This window comes from Camelus ferus, chromosome X (genome assembly GCF_009834535.1).
Source record: "Camelus ferus isolate YT-003-E chromosome X, BCGSAC_Cfer_1.0, whole genome shotgun sequence".
Taxonomy (NCBI): domain Eukaryota; kingdom Metazoa; phylum Chordata; class Mammalia; order Artiodactyla; family Camelidae; genus Camelus; species Camelus ferus.
Genome location: NC_045732.1, coordinates 93,256,251 through 93,267,352, shown reverse-complemented (window position 1 = coordinate 93,267,352; position 11,102 = coordinate 93,256,251). Strand labels below are relative to the sequence as shown.

The 11,102-nt window shown below is 43.1% G+C and overlaps 1 long non-coding RNA gene across 4 annotated transcripts; it reads right to left on the bottom strand.

The window, feature by feature from the left end:
- Window positions 1–5,462: 5,462 nt before the first annotated feature.
- Window positions 5,463–9,807, bottom strand: LOC116662055. 4 transcript variants are annotated; one of them, XR_004318036.1, is made up of 3 exons: window positions 9,348–9,807; window positions 9,035–9,175; window positions 5,463–6,737 (listed from the first exon to the last, which is right to left on the bottom strand). It is a non-coding gene; the product is annotated as an uncharacterized LOC116662055 (long non-coding RNA). The 4 variants fall into 4 exon arrangements; XR_004318033.1 differs by having other exon boundaries at window positions 6,649–6,734; window positions 9,348–9,804; XR_004318035.1 differs by lacking the exon at window positions 5,463–6,737 and adding an exon at window positions 6,779–7,064.
- Window positions 9,808–11,102: the final 1,295 nt, after the last annotated feature.

Here is an 11,102-nt window from a genome sequence, read left to right as displayed (position 1 = left end):
TCCAGGAGTGGGTTTGCTGGATCATGTAATAACTCTATTTTTATTTTTTGAGGAATCTCCATACTGTTTTCCATAGTGGCTGCACCAATTTACAATCCCACGAACAGTATAGGAGGGTTCCTTTTCTCCACACCTTCTCCAGCATTTATTTGTAGATTTCTTGATAATAGCCATTCTGACTGGTATGAGGTGATACCTCACTGTGGTTTTGATTCGCATTTCTCTAATAGTTAGCGATGTGGAACATCTTTTCAAATGCCTATTGGCCATCTGTGTATCTTCTTTAGAGAAATGTCTTAAGTCTTCTGCTCATTTTTTGATTGGGTTGTTTTTTTCAATATTGAGATGTATGAGCTGTTTGTACACTTTGGCTATTAACCCCCTGTTGGTTGCATCATCTGCAAATATTTTCTCCCATTCCATAGGTAGTCTTTTCATTTTGTTGATGGTTTCCTTTGCTGTGCAAAAGCTTTTAAGTTTGATTAGGTCCCATTTGTTTAATTTGCTTTTATTTCTTTTGCCTTGAGAGACTGATCTAAGAAAATACTGTTAAGATTTACGTCAAAGAATATTTCACCTATGTTCAAAAAGAGGAGTTTTATGGTGTCATGTCTTACATTTAGGTCTTTAAACCATTTTGAGTTTATTTTGTGTGTGGTGTGAGGGAGTGTTCTAATTACATTGATTTACATGCGGCTGTCCAGCTTTCCCAACACCACTGGTTGAAGAGGCTATTTTTTCTCCATTGTGTATTCTTGCCTCCTTTGTTGAAGATTAATTGACCTTAAGTGTGTGGGCTTATTTCTGGGCTGTCTGTTCTGTTCCAGTGATATATGTGTCTGTTTTTGTGCCAGTACCATGGTGTTTTGATTACTGTAGCTGACAAAAGAATTTTTGATTTAAAAAAAAAAAGATTTGTACAGGACAATTAAGTAACTATCTATTACCCTTCCTTTCTTTTTGGTGTCAGACTCCTTTAAATTGTACTGTATGTTTATTGCCAACTTATTTTTCTTCCTTCCATTTTTCTCTACAGTCCCTTAAATATGACTCCTATCTTACCAACTTTTTTTTTTTAATTCCTCAGGGACTTACCAAACCCCCAAACCCAGGTCTCAGTCTTCTTTATTTCTTTGTACTTCTCAGCACAGTTGGCTACTTTCTCGTTCTTGAAATTCCCTCCTCTCTTGGTTTCCATGAGCTGCACTCTATGAGATTTTCTTCTGTCTCTCCAACTGCTCCTTCTCTGTCTGCTTTGCTGATTGTCTTCTACCTGCTCCTTGAGGTGTAGTTTTGCCCAAAGCCCAGTCTTAGCACTCTTGAATTCTCACTTTACCCTTTATCCCTTTACGATGTTTTCTGCTCTCGTGGATTCAACCATCATCCCTTTGCACTGATGATTTACAAATCTATCCTTTATCTCTGCTCTGTCTCCCAAATGCCAGGATCATAATTCTAACAGTTCATTGAATCACACATGAATCTCAGATTCAACATGTGCGGCCCTAACTGTTTACCACCACAAGCCTGTGCTCCCTACATTGGGTAATGGCATTACCACCCTTCAGTCACCATGCTCTAAACTTCACAGCTGTTCGACACTCTCCCTTCTAATCGTCTTCAAATCCGTAAATTCTCTGATTCTCCCTTTTTTTCCGATTCTCATTGCCAGGCCCTCATGGGGACTTGCTTTTACAACTTATTATTACCACAAACTACTACTTGATCCCTAACTTTAGCTTCCATCTCTCCTCTCCCACCCCCAGCAGCCTGTGTCACCCTCCCAGAATATGAATGTGCTCATGAAACTCCTTTGCTTGAAATATCTCCTGGTTCCCCCTTACATATAGAATAACTGGCAGTTGCACCCAGCAGGGCCACATCTTTATTTCTTCCCTTTCAACCTTATGTCCTATGATACTCCAGTCTCCCTTCCATCGTGCACAGTCTGTGGATCCCTGACATTCCTCCATCTCCTGGACATACCTGCCTGCTCCCGGCTTGGGGCCTTGGCTCAAGTCTTTTCTGCTTGAGCTGTGTACTGTATTGAATTCCTAACCGTTCCCTGCATCCAGGCTCAGTTCTCACTGCTAGCCAATGACTCGGGTAAGGGTCAATGAATTAGAGGTAGTTTTCATCAATAACACAGAAGCAACAATGCAGATAATAGCAGTAGCTCACGTGAATCAAGTACTTACCTATACTGTGCCAGGCACTGTCCTCTGCGTCTAACCTGTACAGATGCTTGTGTTCTTCGCAGTAACTCCTCACCTGACATCTTCAGTGTCAATGTGGACGTGGATACAGACTGACCGCACTCTTGATCCCTTTACTCCAGCACCAGCTAATGTTGACTGAGCGCTCACCATGGGTCTTATCTTTATTCCTTTATTTAAACTTCATAGCACCATAAGGCAGGTGCCATTGTGATACCCATTCTACAGATGGGGAAACTAAGGCACACAGAGGTCAGCCAACTAGCAGGGTCATGGAGCGAGTAAATGGTCGGGCTGGGCAGTCTGCCTCCATAATGTGTGGCTTCTTTCTGTGGTGTGGGCCGATCTGCCTCTCCAGACTCTGAGAACCCACAGCACAAGGGCTGGGTCATGTGGGAGCCCATGATTGGGTTAACAAATTGTAACAGATCCTTCTGCTTGCCAAAACCCCCAGGGTCAGGCATTGTGACACGCCCCAACACTGCCCAGCACAGGGCCCTGTATACCAGCAGCCAACACTGGCTTATTGACTGAAGCTCACAGATACAAAAAGGTGCAGGAGGGACATTATTTCACAAGAAAACATCCTTTCCTCATTGCAAACCACCCAAGGATAACCGTCTCCCCTCTCACAGACCCTCATGAATAAATAAATAAATAGAAGGTGACTGAAGTGGTGAATATAAAGCAGTGTGGTATGGTCATCTGTAAAGTTTTGGTGAAAATATTCAATCCCAAAGTGTTAGTGCCCATGATGTAAGTAACCTCCACTCTCCAAGACAAGCTCCCAAAGAGCCCATTAATGATGCGGACACAAATCTCACCTCCTCTCCTCCACACCTGCCCTAAAGTGTCATTAAGAATGAGAAATTTGAAGAATTTATAAATGGAATTAATTAACGAAAAAAATAATTAATGTTCTTTAGGATAAAGCTACCTAAGAGGCTGTTTAATCAAATCCCCTTGTCCCCTTGAAGGCAGGTTTGTTGTCTCCCTGCTCTTCTCTATTTCAACTCACTGGTGGAAGACAGGCCACATCTTTAAGTGCAGTGAGTGGAACCACCTCATCATCAGGGCAGGGCTTGTCTGTGAGTGAGGTTAAGCCATTCCATCCTCGTTTAATGTCTTTTTTAAAAGGGATGATAATAATGGTGGTCATGCAGGTAAAAATCGGATAAATCATGTGATGCATAGGACCCATGGTTAGAAGCTATTCTTAGTATTCAGGATATTAAAAAAAAACTATTGTTCTCTCCAGGAAATGAATGGTTCCCATGCCCCCCACCCCTGAGGGACAGACAGAGCAATGCAGGGTGAGGCATAGCCCCTCCAGTCCAGATTGAACTTCCAACCCCTGAAGTTCACTCACTCAAGAGAAAATTTGCAAAGTTTTCAGGATTTTAACACGTCCTAGGGCCCCTGTAAACACCTCTTGAAGAACCATAAAGCCCTCAATCTGACCTGGTTCTTAATTTGACCTTTCTCAGTGGGAAACAGGAATTCAGGAAGTTAGAGGAGAGACAGGGTGGGAGGAGAAGGGAGGGAGATGGGGTGTAGGTTCCCCAGGGCACCGCTGTAGAAGATGGAAACTCCCTGGTCTTCAGCACACGCCCAAGTAAAGGGCAAACGTGAGCCTTTGTAGGGTGCCTGCAGCCAGAGGTGGACGATGCATGTTCCACAATTATGTGCAAAGTCCAAGGAAGGGCCCCTTGCACTGTAAGCGTTCTTGGATACACTAAGCACTGGCAAGTTTTACACTGTTACTACAAATCTGGAGTACTTGTTGCATCTGCAAGGGACAGGTTGGGTTTCTTGCAGCGGGCACTGCAAACCCAGCCCCCAAATCCCACTACCATGCGCCTCCCGGAGCCCAGAAGGCTCTGCTTCAGCGTTGTTGCAAAAACCCAGAGCAGGCAGTCCCCTAGCTAATCATTTCATCTGAATCACTGTCCCAATTCGTACACTTTGGAGGCGAGTGGAACGGAACCAGGGTTACCAACTCCCCAGAGGGAAGAGTCGTGCTCAGAGCCCACGCGACAAGGGGGACGGTCGTTGCTTCAGCCAGCTGGGGCTGCTGGGGACCTCGCGCTTTCTCCAGCCCCATCTCTGCGTCTCTCGCTCCGGGGGAACTAAAAGCAACAGAGCTGCGCCTGTCAAGGGCCAGGCGGAGAGACATGCTCCCAACACTGCTCCCGGGCTCGGAGGCGAGTGAGGTCTGGTTCCCCGCCCCTCCCCAGCCCCAAGTCGGCTCGCGCAGTGCAGCAAAGCCCCTTCCTCAGGTCAGTCACCCCGCCCGAGCAGGGCCTAGTCAGCTAAGCCACAAGTCGGAGCTCCAACTCCCCCAACCAGCGCGCCCCCGCCAGGACCCTCCCTGCACGGACCCCACTACTCTATGGCCACGCCCCGGCCTCAGGCGCCGCCCAGCGCTGCACCTGCAGCCGACACGCTATAACCCAGACCAGGCGCCGGAAAGAGGACCTGACCCCGCTACTGACCCCAGATCTAACCCCGATGAGGGCATTCCCGCGGATCCAGCGCAGAGTCAGCTTCATCCACAGCACTCAAGACGGGGAGCCTGGGCTCGGGGGCAGCCTTGACGATACTATCACTGCCTGGAGTTGACGGAGACTGGGAAGGACTGCGTGGTCAGTGCGCGGACCCGTACAAATGCTTTGGCAAAGTCCAGGAAATGTCCTTTCCTAGTGAAAGGCGAGTGGACAGGACGCTGCTGCTGTTCTCAGTTGCAGTCCTTCGCCTCCCTATAACCTCTCCCTTTCCCCTTCCCCCTCTTCAGATATGAAGCCTCCCCAGATCTCAGGGATGGTAGCGGGAGAAGAGGAGGAAATACGGTCCGAACAGGGGCGGGGGAGGACGAGGTGGCAGTGGCCAGGAGCCTGAGGGGCTGAAGCCTGGGGACAGGCAGCATCACCTCTACTACATCACATTTACCCCTTTGCAGCTACAGATGGAGAGCCTCTTACACCACACTGGACGCCCCGATGTGTTCCCCGTGTATGAGGCTTGCTCCTGGATGTGCCTAGTTCTGTTGTTTCTGGATGCCTCTGGCCCTCTTCCAGAGTCCCTTCTCTCCTTTTCATAGCCCAAAGCCGCCACCAGGGCCCCCTTCCCCAGGACTCTGGGGTGGGGTCAGTGTCTACTAGGCATCAAGGTAAATATTTTCATGCAGTATTTAAATCCACCAAGTAGGGAAACTGGCGAGAGACTTGTTCTGTAAATAACGTTTTATTGGAACCATTCATGAGGCACGGTGAAGCAAGTACAGGGTCAGATCCTACCTATGTTTAAATTTAGGTAGTATTTTCATTATGGATTATTTTTGCACTAATTTTGATACTTGTTAAATACTGCATTAAAACATTATTTATCTTGATTCCTGATTTTTTTTGGTGCCACATTAAATTTTGTACAGAAGAGGAAACCACCCTCTAAAGCAAGCCTTGAGTTGGTTATTATGGAAAAGTATACTGGGGTAGGGGGCCTGAGGGGAATAGAAATTTTAAAACAAGCGTGAAATAACATCTGTATATTTAATTTCATCCACATTTCCAAATACCAAACATTTGTGGCTCCCTCCCCTCAGGAAGGAGCTTGCAATATGCATGAATGAGACCGAAGCTAGAATGCAGGTCAGTAAACCTGAAAAAAGCAACTTGGCAGGGCAGCCATTCTAAAGCCTGCTTCAGGACTTGGACATCTTGTCCTGTATATCTCACATTGGTTTGTTTTTGTAGCCTTTTAAATGATTGGAAAATAAGTTTTAAACTTTGGGGGCTTTAATGGGTAGTAAATGGGATCAGTAAATTCCAACTTGTGGAAATTGCCCATTATCAATGGGAACATGAGTTCCCAAAGGAAAAAAAAATAGAATCACTTTTCCTACACCTGTGCTGCCTGTCTATCTATCTAAGTATATATAGATATACTTTCTTCCAGGGTGACAGTTTTTCCAAAATGTTTTTCTGCCAGATTCAGATTCTTCATAGCACATCATCAAGAGCAGTTCACCGAAGGCCTGACAAATGAAGTGAATAAATGCAAACTGCATCGTGTTTTTATAAGGCACATTTTCGTACTTTCAGTAAACATGTGAATTCCCTCGTATACTTGTTTTTGTGTGCCAAGTGGGGTTAGTATTGTATGGGTAAGAATTGCTAAGGAATATCAAGGTGGTCTCTTTTCATGAGGTGACATCCCTAACTCACTGTCAATAGGCCCTGCACTTCTTAGATACATACACGTACAAGACAGGGTGGGGAAGGTCCCTACTGAGAGAACAGTATGTTGCAAGACAGGGTCGAGCTCCATGATGAGAAGCTCAGGCACAATCCTGGACTCTCAGGAATCTTCTTAAGAAGCCCACTATTCATAGGGCTTTATCCGAAGTTGGCATCCAAACATTCACCTGGTTTTCTTCTAGATGCTCCAAATTCTGTTCACTGCTCTCCCTTCTTGCAGAGCATATAGGGGAATGGAAACCATTCTGGCCCAAAGGAACTGCTGCTTCAAAGTAAACACAAGAGGAGATGCCATCAACGCCAGAGAGGCTCTTCTCCCTTTTCTCCCCTCCCCCCACCACAGAGGCCATATTATTGTGTCTTCCCAGCTAAGAAGTGACAGTCATGTCTTCAAATGTATTTTGTCTCATTCAGCATCCTTGAGAGAACCCTGGTTCCTGATGACTAAACACTAAAAGGGAACCTTTTGGTTTAGTGTTGCTGGAAGCAAAAGGGATTCCCCTGATGAATATTCCAGATTAATGAATCATTGAAAAGAAGCAGTGAGACCTTGGATTTCTTTATGCTGTCTTCCTCATGTGAAACTGTCAGGCTAGAAAACGAAAATAAAAATGAAGTGTGATAAGAACTGAGGAATTACTGTTAAGTATTAGGCATTGTAATGGTAATGTGGTTACGTTTAAATAAGAATGTCTATCTTTTAAAGAAACATGCTGAATTGTTTATAAATGAAGTGATATCTGGAATTTGTTTCAAAATAATTGGGGGCTGGTGGCAACTTCCCACAAGTTGATAATTATTCAAGCTGGGTGGTGTGTATATGGGAGATCATTACACTGTTCTCTATACTTGTATATATATGTATTTGACCTTTGCAGTAATAAAAATTAAAGAAAAAAACCCTGGTCATTTATGTTTCTTCTTTTCCTTTTTCTGGGCTTTTTTGCTTTCCTTTTTGTATCTTCATCTGAAAATTTAAAAATATTAAAACTGAAAAAAAATTTACCTCTAAAACCTTAATACCTTTGACCAGATAAATATGCTTTTGCGATCCCATTTATTTTTACAGAAAAATTCATTCATTCACACATTTATGCTACAAACCATGCTAGACATGAAAAGCATAGAAATTAAAGTCACACTAGGTATTCGATGATTTAGGGAATATTAATTTACTGGGTGAGATAATGGTATTGTAGGTAAGCAGGAACATGTTCTCTTTTTAAGAGTTGCATGCAGAAATATTTAGCATTGAAGTGTAGATGAAATTTGTATTTTACTTTACATACCTCAGCAAAAAACCTGTATTTTTAAAAAAATGTCAAAATACTAATAATTGTTAGAATTAAGGTGATATGTATATGATATTAATTATACTATTCCCTTTACTTTTCTGAATGTGAGAGTATTTTCCTGCTGTGTATTGTGGGGGATGCTTTCCAGGAGCTCAGTCTAATGGAGGAGATAGAGATAAAGAGGTAAACAGCATCCAGTGACAGAAGGACGTGGGTGTTCTGGGAGCACAGAGGAATCTCAAAATCAGGCTGATTTGGGGAGGGTGGTTGAGGAAAGGTTGACCAGGAAAAGGTGACTCTTAAGCTCGTTCTTTTAAAATCAGTTTTTTTACAAAAATTAGGCATGCCACTGTTAAAATGAGTAAGCCAAGTTGCAGGCAGGGAGAGACTGGCCTTGCAGGCAGACAGACTCTCTGTACTAAGTAAGAGAGTCAAGAGAAAGGACGTGAGATATGGAGGAGACAGAAAGTCATCCTCAGGCCACAGAGGATGCTGCACGAGAGCGCGGGGTCTGTGTGATGAGAGAGCTCAACCAGGGTCTGAACTTCACCCTGAAGGCCACGGAGAGCTACTGAAGGATTCTAAATAGGGACCAACATGTTCAGATTTGTGCTTCAAGAAAGCTCAGCCTTCCAGCAGTGAGGAAGAAAAGTGACAATGGTGGCCAGGAAACCCAGGTGACATCAGAGGAAGGGGCGCCTCTGTGTAATGTGTCCCCAGGAGACACCCTCTATCAATCATCAGCTGGGAGGGGGCACAAAAAGGTGGTTTTTTGGGATGCATCGGCCCCCAGGGGGTGTCTTCCATAAATCAGCTGCCAGCCTGACGGCTCCTCTGTGGTGCGGCTTTCTGAAAATTGCACAAAGTGCAATTGCCCACTGAGTGTGAGAATCGCACAAAAGAGCCACTCCACTGGGCTGATGCAGCCCCTATGACTTGGTTTGGCACCACACGCCTGTACAGCTGTACACAACCAATCTGGAGCCGCAACACCTAGGTCTGAATCCCAACTGGGTGACCCTGGGTGCAGTATTTACAACCTGCTCCGAGCCTCCCTTTCCGCCTCTCTAAGAGGTGAACTACAGTTACTGTGTGGATTAAATAGCAATAATGCATATCAAGCACTTAGCAGGGAGCCCCACACAAAGTCAGGAGTGTTCAAAACTCTTGGCTATTATTGTTTTTAAGAACCTTCCTCTAAAATCAGCCTTGAAGAAGTAAAACTAGTTTTGAAGCAAGGCTCGCAGAACGATGTTGGCTTTCTTACCACTGGAGTCTGTTTCAGAATCAGAGTCACTGTCACTATCGTCAGAATACTTCCTGTGTTTTCTTTTAGATGATTTTTTCTTCCTCCTTTTCTTGGACCTTTCTTTTGAATGACTAGACTTCTTCTTCTTCTTCTTGTCGTCTACATAAAATACGAAAAAACAACTTCTAAAGAAGTATTTCTGAGCATCAATTTTATTGTATTTGAAATACTGGAAAGGAACTGATGATGGCAATTTGAGTAAAGTCTAATGTTCAACTATTTACAAACTTCTAAAACTCCTCAATAAAAAATTTCCATATTTAAAAAATACCTTCTGAAGTAGAAGCTGAAGTGGTGCTTTTCTTTGGCTCTTCATCCTCTACTGGTGTATGTTCATCAGAGCTGAGTTTAAAGAAAATGGTTGTGAGAATCAGAAAAGTGATAAAATACGGATCATGGAGTATAAAAATACAGACTTAAAACTTTTCAGTGACAAACTGATTGTCCAAGAACCATTAAGAGCCAGCACCGGACTGCTTTTGTAACAGTACAGTTTAAGGGTCTACCACCTTCATAATAACATAATAATCATTTTTATTTGCATAATGCTTTATAGTTTACAAAGTGCTATTCACACTGAAAGCAGGATGTGAGATTTATATTTTCAGAAGAAACCATAGGGAAAATGCAGGGAAACAGGAATCATAAGGAAAGATGAAAGAAACTGGAGATAAGAAGGCTGACGGAAGACTTGGTGATTTTACTCTTTATGTGGAACAGGCATATGGTAGAGCAGCAACTGTTCTGTCTCCCCAGAGCAAGAACCTTACACACTACAGTGTAAAGGGATTTCATCCTGTTGTAGAGAATTCCGAAAATGAGTATTATTAACATGCTACAATAGTTTAGAATGGGAATTTCCATGTCATATAATCTTTTTCTCTGAAGTCACATCTAGAATAGAGGTATTGCCTAGAAAATTATATTTAGGGTGACTTCTCTAATTCTATGATTTCAGGTTCTTAAAAGAATATATGTAAGAACAAGTTTCTGATAATAATGCTTTATCAACTTGTCACAAATTACAGGTTTATCTGTCAAGCACACTGTCTGAACTCAACCTAAAGCAGACACAGAAAGAGAGGAAAGGGAAGCAGCAGCTAATGAATAGCACCAAACAGAAAAGAAATAAGGAAACAGAAGAAGCATTAAGCCTTCAGATAGTATTGGATATAGGAAAATTAACTAAAGAAAACCATACTAGCACATTCATTTCAAAAATCCCTTTGTAATGCTAAAATCTGGCATGCAACCTGCTATTGGGTTAGTTGAGGAAAAAATAATTCAAAATGAGATAAATGCATATTTGTTTTAACACTGAACCCTTCTATGAATAAGAAATTAGTACCCCATGAATTATAATTTAAAGAGAACAAGTAGCATGCTGAAATCCACTGGCAACATGTTTTCTTATGTATGTTCCATAGCTTTAAAATTTAAGGGATATAAAAGGAAAACTCACAAGAAAGAAGAAATATGTGAAATGTACTTAGAGTTCTTCACTTAATAAAAAATTTAACAATGGACTCGGATTTAACAAATGTCATATTTTTAAAATACATTTTTTAAAAGACTTACTCTGGTTCAAGATTATATTGTCAGCTAGGGCTGCCATAACAAAATCCCACAGACTGGGTGGCTTAAACAACAGAAATTTATTCTTTCACCATTCTGGGGGTTAAAAATCCAAGATCAAGGTATCATCAGGGTTGGTTTCTAGTAAGACCTCTCCTCCTGGCTTGTAGACCCCCAACCTTCTTGCTGTGTTGTCATGTGGCATCTCCTCTGTGTCCTCTGTGCTCAGGTCAGGGGAAGGAGGGAGTGGGGGGGGGCGGGGAAGAGAGACTGGTTAATTGAGATCTCTGGTGTCTCTTCCTCATCTTCGAAGGACACCAGTCCCATTGAATTAGGGCTGCTGCCTAATACATTCACTTTGAAGGTTAGGGCTTCAACATGCAAATTTGGGGGGCAGCCAGTTCAGTCTATAACAAGGATTCTTTGGAGAAAGTCCTCATACTTCAGGAGC